General features: G+C 35.7%; 1 protein-coding gene across 9 annotated transcripts in view; it reads right to left on the reverse strand.

Annotated features, from left to right (window-relative positions):
* LOC109083416 (armadillo repeat protein deleted in velo-cardio-facial syndrome homolog) overlaps window positions 1-910 on the reverse strand; it is a 115550-nt gene extending 114640 nt beyond the window's left edge. For 8 of the 9 annotated variants that reach the window (XM_019098252.2, XM_019098245.2, XM_019098238.2 and 5 more), the window contains exon 1: window positions 832-910. The gene's annotated coding sequence lies outside the window, so the exon portion shown is untranslated. The remainder of the gene's footprint in view (window positions 1-831) is intronic. The other variant, XM_019098205.2, reaches the window with a different exon arrangement.
* Window positions 911-25125: the final 24215 nt, after the last annotated feature.

Genomic DNA, 25125 nt, shown 5'->3' on the forward strand with positions numbered 1-25125 from the left:
TCAACTCAAATGTAGTGTTGTAGTTTTGATACTACTTTCATTGTAAGTGTATTAAGTGTATACTGGGTGTCATGTTTCCTGGCACAGCCATTTACATGTGGCATGGTCATGGTATATACATACACTACCATTTCAAAGTTTGGGGTCATTTAACATATAGCACTATCAGCAGATTTTAAAACCATGACAGACGTCACTGCCTTTTCCTTTAGTGATTGACAGCTATCTGTCATTTTTGCCTCTCGTTTGCATGCAATTGAACATTTCAAACTTTATGACACATCGCTGTCATTCCCACAATCCCTTGTGCGATCCTGCCACTCATCTCCCATAGAAAAATGAATTGAAAACGTCCACTCATATCCGCTCGCTCTTTAACACATTTTTAAGTTTTTGTGTTAGGTAAAAGAATAAATTGTTTTGTTTTGAAATGATTAAATTTAAGCTTAGTTTTATTTTAAGAAGTAAAAGTCCAATGTAATTTAAATTTTGGTTTGGTATAATAAATTTATTTTAATTATTATCTATAGATTCATTCAACTGCATCATGAGTAATCTGCAAAAGAAAAGAAAACATTCATCACCTAGCAGCATATTTGCATAGGAAGATGATGATGATGATGATGATGACGACGACAAAGGAACAGATAAAGTGGTGCAACACTGGAGATGATGTGCAGGAATGAAGGGGAGAAAGTGAAAAGCATGAGGAATCTGGTGTGCAGGAATGAAGGGGAGAAAGTGAAAAGCAAACAGATGGGTTGGGTGGGTACCTGTGTGCAGGAATGAAGGGGAGAAAGTGAAAAGCAAACAGATGGGTTGGGTGGGTACCTGTGATGTTGGCCGGGCAGTCGGTGTGCGTGTGGACGTTAGGGTTAAGGCTATAAGAAAGGGCTGAGTGGATGTGGAGGTGTGATGACAAAAAACTCTTTTTGAAACAGCGATAGGGACCATCCACGCTGTATCATTAGCAGGTTTATTTACATATTACAACTGTGAGTCGGTGCAACCACACACTCCCCCCCTCAGGGTTCAAGCTGAAAATATGAAAAGCTAGAATGTGTGGCTCTGGATTGTTTACTTCAGAGTTATAAATAGTTTATCTTCTCCTCATTACAGAGTAATGCCACAGCATTGTATTTACTCATAAGATTTCCACAAATTAGGGTGTGCATAATGCTGAACCTCTATTCATGAAGGAATCAGGAAGGAGATGTGGCCTGCTGGGACGCTCATGCAGGTGACTCCTTCCATGCTTTAATTTTGTCTTAGTTACTGCTTATTAAATGGTAAAAAGGCCAAAAATAAACAACAAAGGTGCTTTTTCTTCAGCACGCAAAAAGTAGTATTCGTGCAGGGGAAGCACAGGCAAAACCATCTAAACGTCAACATCAGTCATTTAAAAGGCAGACTGAACCAGGCAAACCCATTTAAAAACTTGAAAATTTGAGGTAATATTTTCATTTCTTTATCAAATATTCTTCATTTCTCTGTGATCTTTGAACAGCACTGCAAAGACTCAGGGGTAATTTCTGAAACTCTTTCAACAAAACAATTCTTCCACACACTTATTCTTATTCTGCTAAGGATTACAATATCTTTCCCAAAAGGGAATCTTCTCTGCTTCGACTTCAAGGACAGACGTGCTCAAAGCACCTTGGATTTGTGGGACTGACATCAAAGGTGAGCTAAGTTGGAACACATTTGTTATCAGGTCCCGCTTTCTCTCCGTCTGAACTGAGCTTACTGCATTCTGTGCAACTGACCCTTTTCACAAGACTTTGATGACGCCTTTAACAGTCATCAGCATCGTAAATCCTCAAATGTTTTTCATATTTGTATTTTTTTAAATATGTACATTTATAACACTATTTTTTGTATTATATCACCTTTGCATCAAATTACAAAAAACAGTTAACGCTAATGCGAGAGAGTATTTCTAATGCAGATTCTATGGGAGGGATGGTAAATTTGAAATCGTTCTCTCTTCTGACTGCCGTTATCAGTCTCTCTAAATTTTTTCCTTTTCTTGAATGTCATAAAAACACAATAATGGAGTTTTTGCTGTTGCTATTTGAGCAAACGGGAATGCAAAAATATATATTTGTGGTACTCTACCATTCACTGCTCTTCAAGTAAACCCAACTATGAGAAACCCGCTGCTAAGAAACCCGAAAAATGTGAAAAAGGTCCATTGTGTGTTGTGTTAAATCCATGTCAGTGTGCAGCTAAAATGCCTGCAGTTAGTTCATGTTGAATAACAAACAAAGAAGATGCAAGTGTCACAAAGCTTTAAGGCAGATGACATTCTCAACAACACTGATGTGGAATATAGGAGAAACATTGTGCAACAACAATGCAGTTATACTTTTCAACCCACAAATCACCAACATTTACAATGTATTTACTGCAGTAACAGTAACTGTGGTATTGTGGCAGAAAAGTATGATATTCATAGCAAATTTTATATTATTAAAAGTAAACATACGCCAACTGAATGTAATGTAAGGGTGTAAATAATATAATAAAAATATATAGGCCAAATTACAGATATTTTTGTTAAAAGCAGTTTTGTGCTTTTCTATTTATACAAAATAAATGTGTTAATAGAATAAATACCATATAGCCATTCTATACATTATAATCAATAAAACAAGTTCATATGATAACATGTAGTTTCAAATACAAATCAAGTGTCTTTTATGAGATTAAATGAATGAAATATTTTACAAATCTCTGTTTCTAGTGAGTCTGAAGAACTTGATTAATTTGTTTAATTGGGGTTGGAGGGTTGGAGCTAAACTCTGCTGGACACTGGCCGTCCAGGAACTGGTTTGGACAGCCCTGACTTGAAGGTACAAAAAAAAGTTACATAGTGTACCTTTAAAAATAACAGCAAGTAGGTCTGGAATGACATGAGAGTGAGTAATGACAGATTCATCACTTTTAATTCCTCATGTTGGGCAAATAAATTTCTAGGACCATCATCAACGTATCAAGGCCACATCAGAGAAAAAAATAAATGTAACCACGTAATAGATCTATAGTTTAGTAGAAATCTTGCTAGAATAGATCTAATTGATTGCAGTGTCTTCAAGGAGATTGACCCAGGAATGGATTTTTCTCTTCAAGGCATAACCTGTGTGTACAGCAGACAATGTAGCTTCCCTCTCTGAGGAGTGAGGGGAGGGAAGAGCGCTTAGACAGTATTGCAGGCAGCATGCCCACAGGAGCATCTTAATTAGAGGATGGAGAGAAAGAGAGAGAGAGTCTATATGCTGTGGGGAATCTGAATCACTACTGCAAAAGGAACAACTCTTCTAGACTGAGGTGGCAAGGTCAGGCCGACCTGAAACATCTGTAGAAAGTGTAGAATGTGTCTTAAGTTCAGCTGAAGAAGTTGTGTGGGTGAAGGAATAGGTTTAAAATGTACATATACCTATGTCACTTAAAGTGGACTGCCTTGTTAAATGCAGACAAGGCTGTCTCTGCTAGAAAAGTCATGTTGGAGCTATGGCATAGGGGTTAATGTTGAGCTACTGTATGGTGGTCACATAGAAAATGTACGTTTAAAGATATGGCCTGTTTAATGTGTTGATAATATTCCTGTCCTCTTGCTAATGTCTCTATAAAAGAAAATTATTAAAAAGCCAAGCATAAGAAGGGCAAAACTCTCCAAATATCCATTATTAATGCACTTTTACTCACAGCTTCAAGTCATCATATCTAACTGTCATCCACTGCCAAAGTCAATTGCTCTCTAATGATGATAACAAACCCTCACTAGCAGTCGGTAACCTTCACACACCCTTTAAAAGCGGTCTTTTATGTTGCTTTGTCTTTTTACAGTTCAACACTTGGAGAGACACTTCAAATATCCAATTGTCAACTTTCAGCAACCGCATATCTCTCGCACTCCTTCATTATACTTAATGTGAAGGAAACTTATTAGGCTAATTGACATTGAACACAGCGGTTTTTGACTAATTATTCTGTTAAGGTTTCTAAGACCTTATTCAAGGTAAATTATTTTTATCTAAAAAAAATTATTAGCTGTTAGCACTAATACTTTACCTTTTATGCATTTTGCAAAACTACAAAGGCGTAATTGCTAAAAGTAATTTTCAACGTACAGAGTAAAGAATATTACTGCCAACATCTTTATGGCTCATTAACTAAAGCTAGTTTTGTGTGTCCAACAACAGCTACCTTCAGTTAGCTTTTGCACTAACCAGGTCTTCAACTGCTCAAAGCATATAGCCTGGGTTTTGAGTTTATGCCAATAATTAAAAGTCTGACTTTGCAAGATTGCAGTAACAATTATGATGTTAGTGGTCCAGTTGCTTGTGTTTTTTCATCATCGACTTCCTCAGTGCTGAAGCATTTCTGCAAGCATGAAACATTTTCAGGAAAATACTATCTGGTGGGATGTTGTGACCTCATATACAACTTTAGATCATCAAGGTCTAAAATCACATGTAAGGCAATTGGCAGAAAAAACAAGCGTGTTCCACATCAGAGCATGCCAGTCATCTTGCTGCTTTAAAGGGGTCATAGGATGCCCTTTTTCCAAAAGTTGATATGATTCTTTAGGGTCTTAATGAAAAGTATGTAACATAGTTTGGTTAAAATTTCTCAATGGTAGGTAAAAAAACCACACACTTGTTAAAATTTTTTATTGGTAGGTAGGAGTTTTGTAGCATTTACCTTTAAAGGGGTTATATAATGTGATTTCAAGTTTTCCTTTCTCTTTGGAGTGTTACAAGCTGTTCGTGAATAGATAAGATCCCTAAAGTTGCAAAGACTAAAGTCTCAAACCCACAGAGATATTCTTTATGAAAGTTAAGACTTGTCCACACTAGGGCTGGGAGATATATCGAACGATATGATCATGCGTATCTAGTCAGTAAAGCCGGTTCCCTGATTAGCGCTAATCGCCATCACCTGCTTTCAAATGACGAGCGGCATTTAATGCGACAGAGCCGTAGTTCACTGACAAAGAGTAACACAATATCACGTTCATTGGTCGAAGATGAATCGCCTGCGAACAATGAACGCGATATTGCGTACCTTGTCATGAACTATTCTGTCTATTAAATGGCGCTCCATTTGAAAGCAGGTGTTGGCGATTTGGGCGCTAATCAGGGAACCGGCTTTACTGACTAGATACGCATGATCATATCGTTCGATATATCTTATATCCCTAGTCTACGAGCTCTTGTACAGGCTTCCCTCCTAAAATGCCTTGTTTAAACACATGGGAAGATTTGCATAACACCGCCCAAATGTTCACAGAAGGTGTGAATTTGTTTGTTTATTGTTGTTGCAGCCACCATGTTGTGAAGACGCTGTGTTTCGTTGCGAAATCGAAAATACTTTGTTTGGCCTGCCAAAAGAGGACACGACTAGAAATCAGTGGTAAAGTTGTATTTACAACTCTGTTCAAGAAAAGTTAAAAAGATTTATTCAGATTTTTGAGGTGTGTTTTGTGGATGTTTGTTTAGTGATGTTTGGTGATAATGCTACAATGCCAGCTTCTGACTCACAGTCTGTAAGTACGTTTTCATATTTAAAGAATTTGCCACTGATGATTCAAACAAGAGTTTTGAGCAGTGTAGAGTAGTGCTTGTTGTTTGTCATTTCTCCAATCACAAATGCAGACATGGTTTATGTTTACGTGGCGCAATACGCAATATTTATCCTGAAAACGTGTTTTTAATTTGCCATTTTCATTATCTTGCATTGCTTACAATTCTTCACTAGCGTTCATGCTTGTGTTTGCCAGATGTGAAGAGCTTTACGCCCCAAAACAGAGCTTTTCCCCTTTAAGGATACACTTTCTGCCCGCTGTGTTTTATTTCATTTGTGCAATCTGGCAACCCTGTGCACACTCAGTGATGGCGGAACAAGCGCTGATGATATGAAAACTGTGCTGGAGTTTAGCGATCTCTCTACAGCGATATTCTGCTTACATGAAAGTGTCATACAGCCAGTGTGTGTTTTTTCACAAGCCATTTGTACTGTTTGTGTTACCAAATGTGCCATGATCAAACTTTCACGGAGTTTCAATAATGGATCTTTTGTGTTTGAGGAATAAATGCACTTTTCCTACCTGTGGCAATACAACGGGGGAAAATTTACCTAAAATTGGAATTGTTGGAATTTATATTAAGAGTTTCTAAAGTTTTTAACAGTTTTTGCATTGAAAATGGCATGGCAATGTTAGTTTTTATTGTGTATTAATGATCTTTGAGCAAATGTACTATGCGATCTGAGTGGCTTTTTCTCATTTGCGAACAAATTGTCACTTAGAAAATCTAATGTGAATACAGATGACAAAACACTAACCAAAACCATGAGTTTTGTATTATCATAGTTAGTTAAATGAAGTCAGTGTATAGTGAGTGGAGGTTGGTTAAAGGACACATGAAATGTTATTGCATTTCCCTGCAGAAAAAAAAAAAAACAGCTAACAGCTAGGTGGACTGATGACAGCTCACTCAGGGTGGGTCTAAGGTAAGACGCAAGTCCAGTCTGTGCTGAAATACTACTGTCAATCAAACTATCGTGGGAGGGGCCTGTTTTTGTGACGTCACACAGACAGGCATCTGGGATTGGCTTGATTTGAAAAAGGTGTAAAGATTTAAGCAGACTAAAAAAAAAAAAAAAAAAACCCTGGGTGGATTTTTTTCAACATTTTAGTGTGGTTGTACACACACTGCCAACACACATTTCAGTTCAAACAACTTGTAAAAGTGCATTTAGCATCATATAACCCCTTTAATTGGAGGCAAAGCCAAAGACACATTGTGTTGAAATGCCCTTTCATTCTCTGCTGCCCACAGGGCCAGGATACTAATTGAGAAAAGCTACTGAAAATGACTACCTATCATTATTAGACCTCTCAAGGTAGTGATAATCTTCTGAAGTGGTTCAATTTGCAAGCGGCAAGTACTCAAGACCAGCCTGACCTTTCTAATGCCCCCATTTTCAGAGAGAAAAAAAAAACACCTCAGAACTTTACATCACTAATCCTTCAAGACTCAGCATCCTTCCATGGAACAGTGAAAAACATGAGCTGGAAACCTTCAGGAACAAGGTTTTAATGGGCAAATCAGCAGCTACAGATCAGCTGGCAAAAAATGTTTCAGAACCTATATCTTTCACCATCTGGAGCCACAACTACTTCTTTATTGTAAAAGCTCATCCACTGACCTGATATCTAAAGGTCATTTGGCCATGCCTTGCATGATCCTCTGACTTCTGATTTGTTAATACCATAAATGACCATAAACATATGAGCAGAAATATCAGCAGAGATAAACATCTCAAGTCATCCTAAGCCCCAACTGAGTCACAGTTGGATCCAAATGATAAAACTGCACAGGCTCACAAATATTGCCCAAAGCCATCCCTTGCAATGCTGAAAATGTCACCATACCCCTTATGGAGTAAACGTGCACATCCGTGGGCAAAGTCAACCTTTTACTGACAGAACGATAAATAAATATAAGGATAGATAGATAGAATGATGGATGGAATGATAAAACGATAGATAGAATGACAATGTCAGAACAATGAGAGAAAAAGAGAGAGAGAGAGAGAGAGAGAGAGAGAGAGAGAGAGAGAGAGAGAGAGAGAGAGAGAGAGACTTAACCAGCAGAAACTAATTGTGCATTCAAGTCAAAGAGTCTTACATGTAGAAGTAAGATCTACTTCCCTGATGGAACTTTTCAGAGTTATCATGGCCCCCTGGGCTGAATAAAAGATAGGAGGATCAGAAAATGACCAGCGCCCTAAACCATGTACTGATCAATTATGTAAAACCTTTAGAAGAAAGCCCAGGATTGATGCTCTTCTCTCATCAAAAACCTACAACTGAACTATTCAGAGCCTGATTAAAGTGAAAATAAAGCAGAGAGAGGGTGGGGGGGGGGGGGGGGGGGGGGGGGGGGGGGGGGGGATGTTGGAAGAAGCAACAAACAGGGAAAGAGGTTTGAAAAGCAGCCAGAGGGGTGTTTGTCATGGTGCTATAATGGGTATTAACCACTGGAGGTTATTACTTGCATACTTAAACATTAAAGGTGCACTTATATTAACACAGGTCTAATAGTAACTGCAGTTTAATTCAGCTACAGAACATAAGTTGGGGTCGGCAAGCAAGTTTAGCATCAGGCCCAAAAAAATTTTCGCCACTAGATGGTGGGCCAGAACATAGTCAAAGGATAATTTAAGAAATGAATTGATGAAAAATGCAATTAGAATTGCCTGTGACAGACTGTTACAGTGTCTTTTGTTACTGGTAGTGAGCTGTTATGCTGTGTTAAATCCTGTAATAGGAGAGTCATTATGATTATTTTAATCAGTTTGTACATAAAGAAATGATTAATTCATCAACTCACTCATCATGTGAGAAGCCTTCAAAGTGCTTTTAAGACAAGTCATGTCACTCAGCAGCCATCTTTGAAACGCCTCTCGGGCATGCAAGTGCAACTCCTATCTCTTTGAAAGGGGAACATCAAATTCTCCAAAACGGTTCACTAAGATTGAATTTCATATTAGAAATCACCAGAGAAATCTGACAACAACTGTGTCATAAATGTTGTTACTTTTGCTCAAATAGCATTATAAAAAGCTTATTATTCAGGCTAGATCAGCCAGTGTACATAGGCACATCTCAGAGCGCTGACTGTTTCTATAGCAACCGGGACTTCTAACGGTTGCTGCAGTGACGCGCTGACTTTATCGATTAGCAATTGGCTTGTTCATTCAGAAGGCGGGGCTTCCCGTGATTGAGCGGCCATATTGAGCGTTGTATTTTTCCCCATTCAAAACTATACGAGTGACATGTCTTTGGTATTCTATAGTCTTTGGAAGCCTTGTACCGGCAAATGACGACTTCTCACTGGTGATTCCCAATGGTTTTAGAGGACAGTTACTCTAATATCACAGTTCTGTTCATAACGTATATTAAAAAAATAAAAGGAGAGTTTCAAAGTGGCTTATTGGAACACTAGTGCGCAAACTTTTTTCTACCACATGACAAGCTAATAACATGGTTATCAGCATTAAAAGGTATAACTGCAGCTTTTTACATTGCAACTTTTGTTTGTGATAAAAAATAACAGTACGTTTTCATCAATTATTTTACCTATGGATCGATGCTTTTCTTACAGATTTCTGCTCATTCGAAATCGGATACAGATGAAGTAGCACTGTAAGATTACATTTGTTTTAATGCATTATTGAGAGAGCGATTGCGTGTAAATAAGTGTTGCAGTACTTGCTTAAATCTTGTTGTCAGCTAAAAATATTCAGTATCGAGAAGGAAAAAATTACTTGAAAACTATAACTTCCCGCTTATGTCAATTGCCGTCATCATAGGCATAGTCTTCACATTCTTTCTGATTTGAACGATCCTAGCTAAATATGTGTAACGTGAATTCTTGCTAAATATGCAGTTATATTATGGGCCGTTAGCATGAATTGTACTCATGATGGAGCGGTGGTGGAGCACTCTCGAAGCGAGAGAAAACCACAACGCTCCGACTTTTAAAAAGCTCCTAGCTCCAGTCAAAATCACACCACTCCAATCCATGCTCTGCTCACATACTCTGATTGTGAGTAACTGTTGCTGTCATGACAGATCTATTTCAGAACCTGCGGGCGCAGGCCAGATATTATTGCTGGCAGGCCAGTTTTGGCCCGCGGGCTGCCTGTTGCTGACCACTGATATAGGGTATACGATAATACAGATGAAATCGTGAAATGCAAATAAAAAGTTCACTATGAGTTCATTCAATTAGATTTTATTTATTCAATGATTAAACTTAAATATAAACATAAGTAATTAAATAAAAACAATTAATAATTAAATAAAAACATAAGATCCTTATAAATATAATTGCTAAAAATGGAAATTCAAAAAGGAACGTCATAGGACCCCCTATGATAAAATAAGGCTTAAAAAGACCATGATCAAACGTAGAAGTGAACAACAACAGAAGCTATGAAATGAATGTTCACTGTAGAAAACAAACTCACTTGTGCATTTTATGAAGTCCTACTCACTACTCATCCCGACTCATTTGCCACTGTGATTTTGTCAGGTTTTAGAGATCTGCATGAGGCCATTATATTACACCTTAACTGTTTCCAAAATAATTGAGTACCCGTTTTCTGGTATAAAAAAGGATATTTACAGACAGTCTGGAAGATTTGAGTTGTGTAGTTTATCGTCTTCTAGATGACAGGAATAAACATGCCATGGCCACTTTTTCTCTTTTCTTCAAGTAAATCATTTCCTTTATTAAAAATCCCCTTCATTGGAGGCTCAGATGCAATTCAAGGTATACTTTCACATTCAGTTATTTGGGCTTTGCTTTCCTATTCTCGGAGACGTTCAAGAGCGGAGTGCAATAATGAAATTCCTCTTTCCAAAAAATTTTTTTTTTAAATGTTCAAAAGAAAAGGTGTCTTTAATAAAACCTATTTTACCTTATCTGCAGATAGCTGCGACACAATTACTTCATGCTGCACCATATCATAGGGTCTATTTTTTGAGTCTAGAATGATTGGGTCTAGAAATGTAGGAAGCAGCTGGCAAACATTGTGCCTTCACTGAAATACTTACAGAACATAAGAGCAATATACTATTTACTGATCTGACCTAAGCTGCTGTAACAAAACTACAAAGCATTACATGTGCTTTATCAGAGACCATTATATCAAAATATGCTAGAGTGGGTCCCCATCCACCTTCAAAGCCTTGAAATAGGCAGACAACATATTAATGTTTGGTGCCTGGCCCTGGATTTCTACCAGGAGTTTCAAACTGTATTTCCGCACATCTCTTTGTGACTGTGATGAGGGACAACAGCCTTTGAAGCCAAAAGCTCAGAAAAAAGAAAGTTAAAAGATAATGAAGGTAAGAAACATTAATATTGCATCAAGCTTATTTCGTGCAATGGCTATAGGGGATTTTCTCTCAGATAGTGGAAAGTTGTTGGAATCTTTATGGGGAGAAAGACACAAAATAATACACTTCATCATGTGTCTAACTCATGAGATACTCAAGGACGAGTTCATCAGCCAATGACTGAGTGGGCAGTACATATAGATATAAAACAGAAAACATAATATTTCATAATATTACTGTGTAAAAATGTATTTCCTGTCACTTTTGATCAATTTAATGTGCCCTTGTTGAATAAATGCATACATTATTTTTAAATAATCTTAAACTTTTGAATAGTGTATCTTGGTGTCCACTTGGTTTTATCAGAATGATAGCTCAAGTAATGGCTGCTGAAAATACAACTCTACCATCATAAGAAAACCTTTGACTGGAGTCAGCTAACATGAACTAACATTTAGAAATATATTTCAAAACATTATTTAATCTAACACTATTCTTTGTTAATGTTAGTAAAAATATAATTTGTTCATTGTACACACACAGACACAAGTTAAATATATCCAAAGTTAAATTAATTCCTTTGTGATAATAGCAGGGGAATTGAACCAACAGCCATTAATATTTTAGCCTTGATGCACCAGTAGCTCTCTATCTCTCTCATTAATATATTCAAGCTATGCAACTCATATCGATATAGAAATGAAGTGCCTCAATCAATCATGAATACCATTAGTGTTCAAGCAATATACATTTCCATTACATATGATCATACCTAGGGCTCATTTCTCACTATTGGCATTAGCGATTCGGATTGCACAGTCATTTCAATTGCTAATTTTCCTTCAGTGCTCCCCATGAAGTTATGTGCATTATTAAAGATTCCATTAGACAGTACTAGAAGATCCCATCTGAACATTTATCTCCACTGGCCTCAGCGATGTGTTTGGTGTCTACACTGACCCAGCCGCTCCAGGGGCATAGAGAGTATCACTCACACTCCAGTGGAGGACGCGGTTATCTGGGTCAGTGCACAGCATACTCAAAGCACACTTGTTTTGCTGTTTGGGGGTTATGATAAAAGGCTTGGGGGATGGGTGGATATAGCATAAGGAAATGGAATAAACACATTTTACTCCATGTTATCTGTCGCTGAGGCCTGGTACAATGTCAAAATCAAACTAAAGGAATAAATTTGTGGTTAAAAGTTTACATACACCTTGCAGAATCTGCAAAATGTTAATAAAAATATAAGAGCTATCTTTTAAAAAAATCATTAAAAATATTTTTAAAAGAATGCAGGATTTGGAGGATTTTTGAAGAGCAGTTTAACTACTCAGTGCTCATGAACAACTCTGACAAAACACAAAAACAACTGTGGATTTAATAATCATTTATGGATTTATTAAGTTTGAAGTGTATTATTTTTAAAGGGTAAATTTTTTATAGGTTAATTTTTTATTTTGTCTTGTGGACTAAATAATGTATGTAAACATCAGTGAATTATTTTCCAGGGCAGAACTAAAAACAAAAATAAATGCATTTTTATGATCCCTATTATTTTGTTAAAAATTAGCAAATTCTGGAGGGTTATTTATGTATTTAGTACATTTAAGTGCAATTAACAATGGAGGAGTGACAACTGCTACAAAATGTTATTGTTAACCAGTTCGTTGTTGAATGTACAGAATATCATAATCACAGTAAGATTCTTTGTATGAATAAAATAAATCACGTTTACAATGGACTCCTGTTACTTTTATTTGGAAAGTATCATTTTTTTAAATCATAAAAATCTCTTTGTAAGATTAAAATTTTTTTTATTAACAATGTAATTCTGTTACTTTTATTATGAAGTTGTCAAAAGATGGAAGTGAGGTGGATAGAATTATTTGCAAAAACAACATTTCTGGATCATCAGGATGTTTTTTAAATTTTTATTTGTTGAAATTTTTGAGGTGGATAGAGTAAATTATATTATTCTGTTTAATGATTCCAAGATCAATTGAGAAATTAGATAAAACTGAGCATTACTCATTATAATGTTTCAATGGGACTAACTGGTTTAGTTAATAGATAGAAACACACTGCTTTTGGTCTTTTTAGTTTAGTTTGATTTGCTTCTACATAATTAAGATAAGAAATCCCTGACAAAAATTGGTGGCAATAAAGGAAAAAATGAACATCTCAACTCTAAAGATTTCATACCACACAATGTCAGCAAATTTTCGCCCTCAAGTCTACTTATAATATTAGTCAAGGTTTATTTTTCCTCAGAGGCAGTTTTTCATGGCTATTTTCCACCATCTCTCTGACCATTGGAATTAAACAGGCTTTTTCTGACACTATAGCTTTAAGACTTCTGTTATGATTGGCTAACCTCTACACGTGAAAGGAATAACTGTTCAATAGCTTTTTGTCAGACTAAATGGGTGTAGAAGTGTTTACTGTGTGTATCCATGGTTGTGATGTCAAAACCATGACTTTTTCTAAATGACCCATTTTTGTAGCTTAGTCTCCATAACACACAGTTAATTGCAAAAGTTATATTTTTATAAAAAAGCAGTAGTGCATTTTCACAAGATATTTTACATGTTTTCCACAGGATAAAATAACAGTTTACATTGATCACCCTTTTCAAATATTTACATCCTTTTGGTTATTAATACAGTATGCTGCTTTCTTGAGCATCAATGAATGTTTCCTTTCCACAATAAATGAATGAATGTTAAATCAAGGTCATACTGAATCACAAACAAATTCCAATTAAACATACTCTATTCCAGGTCCTAAAATTCAAAAGCCTCTTTGGTCTAATGCAAACACATAGGCAAAGCCAGCTGGAAGTGTGCACATTTACCTGCACAGTATGCGGGAATGAGAGAAATTTGCATTTGTTAATTATGGAAATGTCTTGCTCTAGTTTACAGCACTGTGTGTTTATGTTTGTAAGTGTGTATATACAATAACAACTGCAAATCCCCTGTGGAGATACTTCCGTAATTAAATCCCACCGTGATGATATTTCTATTTGAGTTTGGAATGAACCTGCTGGCTAAATCAAACACTACAAAAACTGTGTTAATTATCTCTTATGAAATTACATGTGATGAACAACTGTTACCTGAGATATTAAACTAGAGGGCCATCTCTGCAAACAACAAAATGCTGATTGTTATATACTATCATTGTTTCCAGGAGTTCTTGACAGCTATAATACAAGAACTGAGCACAGTTCTCATAATACGCATCACAACTGAGTAAACCCATCACGGGTAACACTGAAAAAGAGAGGATACTCCTGCAGTCCTTCATCTGTTTATACATCCTGAGCAAGTATGAATAAGAGCATACTGATGGAATTAAGTGATAAATGTACAATTAAGCTAGACATCTGTGCAAATTTGTGGTTAAAATATTAACTCGGGGGGTTCAAGTGAATATTTCAGTTCAAAGGTGTTCAATATATATTTTAATTTAATCCTATTGCTAGTCACTGCCTCATGTTCCCACTCATTTGCATAAAGTTAAACTTTGCTAAACTTTGATGCATCGCCAATGGCCGCTGACAACTCTCTATGAAAATGAACATGGCTGTTCTCTTTCTCTTATCTTTGGGAAGCAATTTATGGATTTCTGGTTAGAGATGATGACATTCTTGCTTCAGAAAGACAATGAACAAGGCAGAGATTTAGAGAAAAGACAGAACCGAGAAACTCATTCCATTCTCTAGTTTGACACAATGAAAAGTACTGTATATCACAAGTACTGTATTTCATGAAAACAAATTTGGACACCAGCAAGAACCGTCATACTCAATACAACAATGAAAATGGCACAGCCTTAAAAATGGCTGACTCCATGGACGTGTTTTTAATCTTGTAACCTGCTCCTTTGATATAACCAAGAGTGTCATTTTCCTCTCTGTGCCCTACAGCTCAAGAACTTGAGAAAAATCACCCAACTATTTGCAATGTTCACCATTTCCCACACCACACTTTTCACAGAGAAGGTGCTGAAGGTAGCAGATCAATCAGGTGGAGCTCCTGAAAGGGGAAGACAGAAAAAAGGAGGGATCGAAAGAGAGAAAGAGGGGAGAGCTGACAGAAAATGAATCCTAGAGTCAAGGTCAGAACACAAGAGACACAGCCGAGAATGAATTGTCAAGGATGAGTGCATGGTGAGCTATGGGTCCCAGACACCTGCAGGGTGGGTGGTCCTCCACGGGATCTAGATGGCATTACAGCCCCAGAAACAACCCAGTGAACAGGGAAATTACTCTCTGTTACAGACACCATTCACAAAAAGATTGAAGGGGGAGAGTGATCTGATTGTGACCCGTCTCTGGCAAGAGAATACCTGATACTTAAAAAAAAAAAGTTGTTTGTGAAGCACTACTTTTCACCACCAAAATGGGGCAATATTTAAAATACTGTACAATAACACAGCACACACAATGTACCACCTAATTCTGGTTTAAATTGATCTTTTCCCAAAGTTTAGGTTACAATTCAGAGATCTTGCTCAAAGCTGGTTTTCAGCACTAGCTAGCCTTTTATGCCTCCCTCCTAAATACACACAATAAAATAATATTTCTACCTTGCTGAACATTCTAGAAATTACAGCATAATTGGAAATTATACTCAATAAAAATTGAGGTTATCTTGATTTTTCTGTTTTTGCTACTTATCACATTGTGTCTTAATATTTAATCGAAAGCATGTTCTTCACTTACAAAGTACACTAAATGTTGGGGGGGGGGGGGGGGGGGGGGGGGGGGGGTTTGGCAGAATTTATTTGTCATGGTAAAAGTTAAGTCACAAATGAAGCACAGTTGTAACTTTTAGTAAAAATTATATAAATAATTTTCACATTATAAATACTTAGATTTATAATTTAAATATTGATTATTAAAATTATTACTATATTTTAAGATTAAGTCTGGGTCTTTCAATGGAAAAAAACTAACCAACTAAATGAATAAATAAATGCCGTCTTCATAAAGTATCAAATAATCAAGTTCAACCCAACACTGACACGGTGAGAGAAAGACAGAATAAGTATGTGTACCTCACAGATGTAAACTAAGCTTGGGATACATACCAAATGGCAATGGCAAATACTAAGCAAAGTGTATATTTAATTCTGATGATTCAACAATATCTACACGGTGTTACCTATAGAGAGGAAGCCTTCAAATATAGCGGAAATGATTCCACTCACACAAGATTGTTTGGAGCAAGATTATGCCGACTCTTTTCAAACAGAAGATAAGTGCCAGAGTCTGAGGTGTGACGCTGATGTGTCATCATTCTCTGTCAATTTTAGCTGTGATCTCGCTTGCTCTTTCATTCTGGTCTGTTTTAAGAATGTAATGGAGTGGTCTCTTTTTATGGAGGTGGTGTCATTGAGACTCATAATGTATAAAAAGCCACCTGTGGTTTCTGGCTGCTTTATCTACAAAGCAGCCTTGTCATAGCAATTAAGATTCTCAAACACTTTCATAGTTCCAAAATAAGAACAGGACACTCTCTCCTCAAAGACACACACACACACACACACACACACACACACACAGTCTTAGAGTCTTAGGCCAACTGCAATAAGCTTAAATAGTTTTTATAAGATGTAAAATATTGCCATGCGAGAAGAATAAATATCAAGAGTTGTGCACATTCCTGAAATGTATTCAGACCTAAAATATTTCTCCAGTGATCTCATTGTTGGCTTGCTTCACCTTCAATGGGGGCAGATAAATATTCAGAAAAAAAGATGTCCTGAGGGTGAAGCGGCCAGGAAAACTGAAATGAATAATAACTGAAGAAAATATCAATAGCATTTCTCTGTGAAAAACTTGTTGCCACGATGCCATGGCGTTGTGAGTGGTTTTTGTGAGGAATTTTTTTTGTGGTTTCTAGATGTTGTGGTAGGTTTTTTGGGAGGTTGATTAATCAATAGATCAATCAATCAATCAATCAATCAATCAATTCACCCCCAATGAATATTCCGTTTCCTAGATACTGTATTTAATAAAAACCTATAGGATTTTTTGCCCATTTCATCATCTGCTGGTAAAATCACAAGTCTAATAATTCTGTAAAATATCAGCTCACTTCTGCTCAACAAGAGATGTGATTTTGGGTTTATCTATAAACAAATGATTGATAAACTATAGGTGTGATTCTTCTAATCCAAAGTATAAACAATAGTAATATTAATATGAATGTCAATAGTTAGCTTAGAGGTCACCTGACTGTTGCTACGTCAAAGCAAGCCATGCCGCTCTCATGCCACACATCATGTTCTCACGCAGTGAAAAATACATCGCAGAGAAAAGAGGACACTGACAACATGCCGACAGACAAGACACAGAGCAGGTTACTTTTGGTATGAAACAAATTTGTGGCTCTTTAATGTCAGATCACTATAGCACCTCAGTTCAAGTTGTACATGAACTGATCATCTCTTCCTCTTTACTAGTTATACAGGGTGTCTACAGATATGAACAAGTTCAATTTAAGACCTTTTTAATACCACCTGATATAAAATTTAAGACCAACCTCTGATGGAAAATCACACTTTATTTTACGTGTGTATAATTAGGGATGCACCGAAAATTAAACCAAACTAAACCAAACTAAACCAAAATTATTTGGCCAAAAATAGCAAAAAAATCATCTCTTTCAGTGTTCGGGCGAAAAAGGCGAAAAAAGGCCGAAATGAATATGTACCAACACAATACTAACATGATCAATTAGGCACGCACTAATGCAGCAAACAAAGGCTGCCTTTATTTGTACAGTAAAAAAAATAAATGCCTGATTCAAGAGGGGGGTCTCAAAAATTGCCACAAAACATTATTTTACTATCTTATACTTTGTTAAATTGTGCTTTGTTGGTGTAATGTCTGCTAGAATGTAAAAAAATGTTCAGTGTTAACTTTTTAAACTGTTGTTTTGTAATTGATTTTTTTTATTTGAAAAGCAGGACTCAAAGCACAGTAAAAGCATATATTGGCTATTTATTAATGCAATGGTGAAAAAAATATGGCAAAAATAGGCCTCATGGGGGGAAATTTTTAAAAAAAACGTGTTCATTTCAGCCTTCGGCCCAGGGTTTCATTTTGTTCGGCTTCGGCCAAGAATTTTAATTTCGGTGCATCCCTACATATAATGTAATAATTTTTAATTTGTTAAATGTAAAAAGATATATATACTTCTGTCAGAAATGCAATTTATTATTAAGATATACAGCAAACATTTCATATCAGCAGCTATTCCATGCAAAATAACCCCACAAAAGCTCCGCATCACCAAGATTTTTGGTGGTGGAAACAATTTATTCTGAAGCAATATTTTCATCAGTGTTCTATTAGCTTCTACATTTATCTGCATGTTATTGATATTAACCTCAGGATGTTGTTCTGTAAAATATCAGCTCACTTCTGCTCAACAAGAGATGTGATTTTGGGTTTATCTATAATAAATTGTTGTTGTTTTTCAATAGATTCAATTTACACTAAGGCTCTATCCCAAACAAATTAAATAATTTACATTGCACAATTACAACTGCAATAAATGATGTTATGAGATTAAAGTTTTAAATACAATTTTGAATATACAAATAAGAAATGTTGGGGGGTGCCAGCAGGTTGTGGTAAGTCACTTAATGAGTGAGTCATTGAGTCTCTCAATTAACTGATTCGTTCAAAATGCTGAATCGTTCAGTAACAAAACACTGCTGCGTGCTTATGACCCAGGGCCACCCTGTTATAGCATGAAATAAACATAAGTGAACATCAGAAGGTATCTTGTCTCACCCGCAGAAAGACAAGTTTAAGATTTATTGGAGAAATAAATCTCTGTAGAAATTTGCTGAGGCCCCATAGGGTCCTGGCCCCTTGGATGAAAAACACTTCTTCAGAATACTGTAAAACTGTATATAAAAAAAAGACTGACATCCAAAGACAGCTACTCCAACTAACAGAACATATTATGGAGTAATCAGCAATATTCTTGCAGAAATTTTTATGTATTTACAGGGCAATCCTATTTTCGTCTCACCCTGCCAATTAAAACATTAGCATATCAATACCAAAATGAAACGTACTGGAACAAAACCCATTTGGGACTCTCTCTGAGAAGGCAACAAGAATTTCTCCAAACCTGTTAATCGGAAACAAAGCAAAGCTGCTTTACCCTGACACGCTAATAAATCCACATTTCCCTGCTTTTACACTAATGAAGCAAAGCCATTGTGCAGCACTTTCACAAAAGGACATTATTAACATTAAAGAGTTTTAATGATTGAAGAAAATGACTATTTGAAAGGTCATTTCTGTGTCCTCGTTGAGCTGATATATCAGAGTCACTGTCCGAAGCTTATAAGCCACAATGGCTAATCATAAAACTATAACAGATTGAAAGCACATAAAAAAGACACTTTGAAAGTCATAAAACTGTTACAACAGCCATTAAGATGTACAGGCATACCGACTATGCACATTTTAATGCATAATTCTGCTGTTGTTTGGCTTGGCATAAGAACTGATGCCTCTCTGGATTTTTGAATATTTCAGCTGTGTGCATTGGCCGTGTTTTGGCTGATAAAACAGCTAGGGAAACCAGCACAGGATATTCATCAAATACACCTTCAAGTCTTTTTTCAACAAATATTTCATAATTATACTAGATAAACTTGAAAACAAATACCTTTGTTCATTAGGTCACAAATTAGAGTTCCCATGCTGTCAGTTTCAAATATTGAAAGTTGTTCATGTTGCACATGGTTAGTAAAGGACAATATACAGTAGGCAGATCATTTCCTAGAAAGGGAAATGGAGGAGAACGAGTGGAGCAGTAAAGTGAGGAATTGAAATTGATAAGCAATGCTAAATCAGTGTAGACATGAAAGAAATTGAATTTACTGTAAACTACACATTTGCAAAGTTCCCTTTACAAACAGCTTGCTCTCTTATGATCACCAGCAGGATTTTCTTTTTGAATAACTAAGACTTTAGACTAATCACCAATATAATTACTTTGGAACTGGTCAAATTTTATTGCCAACTATGTGCTTTTTCATTGACATGTTTCTCCAGAACAGCCCAGAATGCTGGGAGGACGTAAGGCATGTAGTCTCATCAGCCAGGCGTGAAGGACAGCCCGAGCCAGTCAGCCACACACTTCACAGGAGATCCCAGAATTAGTCACGCTGCTCTAACCGTCAGCTCGCCCTGCATTCCAGCACATTCATATTCACAACAGCATAAGCACCACTGAAACCATGAGGCTTAATAGTTTCATAAGTGCAGTATACGGCACATAAGTCTCAGCTATGTGCCTCTGAGACGAGACAGCTAAGAACAGTGCTTTTTAGAAAATAAATGAGTGCGCCAAAGTAAATAAGTCCACACACCGCTGAGAGTTGAGAGCTGTAGCCCTTTACCGCAGACTAACAGGCGAAGAGTTTCCAGTAAACAAGAACTCTGAAAAAAGAGCTATTCTTCTCATAACAACAACGTCAAAGCTATAGTGATCATACCTTTTAAAGGCATACTTGGAAATACAGCAGCATTTACCACTGACATAAACAGAGACATGGCAATATGGTTATATTATATATATATATATATATATATATATATATATATATATATATATATATATATATATATATATATATATATATATATATATATATATATATATATGTGTGTGTGTGTGTGTGTGTGTGTGTGTGTGTGTGTGTGTACAAATATTATTTAAATAAATGGTAACATGGAACAATTAGGTTCCATTTTTTACCACTGGTTAATGCAATAAGTATAATGAACAAATTATAACCAATTTTACACAACTTATTAAAGTTCCTGTTCATTTATAAATATACTTTTGTTCAATAACTATTACTGTTAATTCATGTTCTTTCATAATACATACTTTTTTTGTACAACTTTAAATGTTAAACATGACTGTCAATGGGTCACTTATTTACAGTTTATATCGTCGCTGTCTATTTTATAGAACATTCAAAAAAAAAAAAAACATCCTGTCGTCGTGAGACATTAGATGCAGTGAATGAATCTTTATAATGTTTCACTTTTTTATACATTTAGTCAGGAATCGTGGTTTGGAAAAAGTCTAACTAGTAAAATATGTTCAAGTTATGTAACAGTAACACAATAACAACTAATGCAAGTAGGCTAAAAAAAAAAGATTTACTGGGATATTAAGCCACCGCGTTCTTCTGAGGTCAATTCTGTCTTATTCCTCTCAGCGCGTCTTCTTCCAGAAATGAACAGTACCTGAGATTAACTTAAAGTAAAAATCTTGCTGCTTTGTTTGCTGTGATGTGGGTGTTTAAATTCCTTGCGTCTCACATGGACTATTGTAATATCAAAAGCGAAAGCAGCTCGTGGGCGTGATCTAGAGATAATGAAGTCAGACGGGCAGGACTCGACATCGCGTTGGTTTCATACTGATTACTTTGTAACATAATATTTGTTTTCAACATGACTTACTTTGTTTAAAAGTACACGTCAAGCTTTCTATAGATGCATCTCTCATGCATGTGTGTCAAATATTCGCTGAGTTTCAGTTCTTTTTGCTGTTATCATTCAAATCTGCAAGTGATGTTGCCACCGTCGACCCCAGGAGGTTAAATCTAATTCAAACAAAACGGACCATATAATATTTTACAATATTTTGCATTTTTTACATACATCGTTGCATACCTGTTTACATAGATAAATAGGTATACTATAATAAACCATCACAGTAATACAGTTATTCGACAATATGCATCAGTCATCATCAATGGAGCTTAGTCTAACATACTCCTAAACAAAAGTTACTTAAGTCTTCTAGAATTTGTTATAACTGTTCCAAAATGACTATGTTAATTCTCTTGCACACCCTACTGCACCTCTGCCGTTCTCTTTTTGAGGGAGTCTCTCTCTTGCCCTTTACTTCTTAAACACTATGGTAAAGTTATTTTTCTCCCAGTGCATTTGAGACGAAGTATTTAGGTTTAATGATGCATAGTGCCCCACTTTTATTGTTTTACTGCAATTAACTAAATTTAAGCTAAAAAGTTCAAATAAAGAGCATTTTTGTTGGGATTTCATGACGCAACTCAAGTTCCTATTCTGATGCTATCTCTCACAGCTTTTTACAAAGTTTTTGAAGGGTTTTTAACTTTTCTTTTGTAGTTAAAAACTTGCCATTCTGCGTTAAGTTTCCAAAAAGAACAAGGTCCAAACTACAAAACTTGCTGTTAAATAATATACATGACCAGTCAAAAACATCCCTAATCATTGTAGTTTTACACCAAAATATGGAAATCAAAACAAAACCATGGTAAAATTTAGCCAAACTTTGCCTACGTAACAGCTTTTCTAACTCTTAGCAATCTTGCACCTCTGATGCTTTTTAAACAATATTTAAGGAGCCTTCATAGATCATGAGGGTACTGAGGGTATGAGGGTAAGATGATAAGAAACAAATTTGAACTTTTGACTCGTAGCATTTTTAAATCACAGGGGATACCCTTTAAATAGGGATTCACAACATTATCGAAACGTGATCGGAATTGGCCAATAAAGGCTTAAAATGTAAACATCAGCATCTGCCCGATTTGAAAAATTATGCCGATATGCCTTACCAATAAGACAAATAACTCACACGTGCTCTAGATGTGCTAGCGATAAGGTCATGTCAGTAATGTGGTCATTCTTGAAGCGAACTTTTGCCTAAATGGTGATTAGATTTACTGTTACGGAAGTCCGTTTCTCGCTATTCTGAAAATTTTTCTGAGAAAAAAAAAGAATTGCGAGAGATAAACTCACAATTGCAAGTTATAAAGTCAGAATATCAGGATATAAACGCGCAATTCTGAGAAATAAAGTCAGAGTTGCAAGATAAAAACTCGCAATTCTGACCTTTTTCTCGCAGATGCAAGTTTATTTCTCACAATTCTGACTTCATTTCTCAAAATCGCGAGTTTTATCTCAATTTATATATATAAAAAAAGATTATAAAATCGCAATTTATATCTCACAATTGCGAGAAAAAAGTCAGAATTGTGATATAAAAAGTGGCTATTCCTGTCCAGTGTGTGACAGAGTAAACAGTCACTAACCACGTCCAGCAGCAGCAACAGCCTCCCTCAGGTCCAAATGCCCATCCGGTAAGGAATTTTATTTATTTAAGGGGCGCTGTAGTCCTACTTGTAATAAAATGAAAAGTAAAATATACAAATAATATTAGGATAATTGTGTTTCTGGATAAATAAAGCAGTAACTGATGTCATAAAATCATGAGACTGTTTTGATTTGATTTGTATAGCTTACATGAATGAAAATCACAAACATTTGGCACTTGTTAATTATGCTAAATAATTTTATACAGATTTATTCATTAATGTGTAACATATGTTTTTCAAATGAATTATGAAAACTTAAATACATGGATCTATAAAATATGTTTTAGAATTCTTTACAGGTCTTTTGCTTCAGACCACCTTTAGACCACCTTATTTGTTAAATAAAATGTGGTTACAACTGCACCTGTTTGGAAAAAAACAGCAGTGACTGGTTTCATTATAGTTATTTTCAAAGCTTTCAATGCTCTCCCATAAAACGATCATTAATAATGTTTATTTAATTTTAACAAGTAAGCTTTTGCTCAAAAATAACCAAAATTAATATTTATTTGTTTATAATCTCTGCACAGGAGAGCCTTGGTGTTGTTTCCAAACAAAAGGCAATATATATCGGTACTGGCATCGGCTATCAGCCAAAATGAGTTGAAAAATATCGGCATATCAGATATCATCAAAAATCAAATATCCACCACCCACAATGGACCTTTATTTACTTCTAAGCACTGTTACACCTGAAACCTACAAAACAGAAGACTCTCTCCAGTTATTCACAAAACCATTCCAGCATTATTAATATCCCCATGTCTCTGGATTTAATTTGCCCTGCATTACTTGAGCACACCATCTATTTGTTTTGGACTAATGGTGTATGTGAGATACAGAACACGATTATGTCTTGATGTTGCTCCAGTGGATAATTTACTGTCTCATTATAAGGGATGTTGGAAGACCAGCACACAGCTGCAGCCACACTATCCAGGTAAAACACATTCATATTTTCTGGAATACTTCATTTTGATTAGATTGCAGCATGCTGCGGTCAAAAACGTTGTATAATGAGTGCTAAACTATATAAATGAGCACAGTCCTTACCAACTAATATCCTAGTTTCATGTCTCTCACTCTGAAATCTCTTTTTCCTTACATAATAAAATTATTTCAAATCAACAATTAATCTCCATGTATTTATTTAATAAGAAGCCATGTAATAAGCAGGACATTTTAGAGTAATTCACATATTACTTACGTAGTAATGGTTCATGAGAGTCCCCATTAGAGTACTTTGGATACCCAGACAAGTATATCACAAATCTAATTTACTAATATGAAATTCTTGTGTTTGTTCCCAAGAAACATCCATTTAGAAATGTGAAGTGGGGAAAGCCAGAAAGGCCAGACGATGCTGTTATGTTCCTGAAGACAGAAAAAAATCAACAGATTTTTTAAAATTAATTAAAATTATTAATAAAAATAAAACAAGTACAAAAATACTTTAGTTATTAATAATAAACAATTCAAAATAAAATTACATTTTTATTTGAAAAATAGTATCTCAAAAATGTGTAGTATATCTCTAAAAATATCTGTATAAATTCTAACTAAAAATTAAATAAAAATCTGATTTTTGGGACTCAACTGCACATGGAGTATGTTTTTTGTGTATCTATAAAAATATCTGTATAAATTCTAACTAAAAATTAAATCAGCACATCGCTGAAAAAGGGAGAGTTAAAGATACAAGCTAAAGATTGTAGACTGCGAATCAGAATGAGACAAACAGTAATTAACACACAAGTCCACTCAATACAATCTATTCTGACAAATGCTTGATGACAAAATAATCCAGGGACACACCATTGATTCATAAAAACACGCAATGCATTGAACATAGAACAAAATAATCCAGGGACACACCATTGATTCATAAAAACACGCAATGCATTTGATGACTTCCTGTTGCATGTAGTCTGTGAGAAGTAAGTTTACCATGTTTGCTTATCCAGTGGAGTGTGTGGCATTGGTACATTCTTTTTTGTTTGATATCA

This window comes from Cyprinus carpio, chromosome A5 (genome assembly GCF_018340385.1).
Source record: "Cyprinus carpio isolate SPL01 chromosome A5, ASM1834038v1, whole genome shotgun sequence".
NCBI lineage: Eukaryota > Metazoa > Chordata > Actinopteri > Cypriniformes > Cyprinidae > Cyprinus > Cyprinus carpio.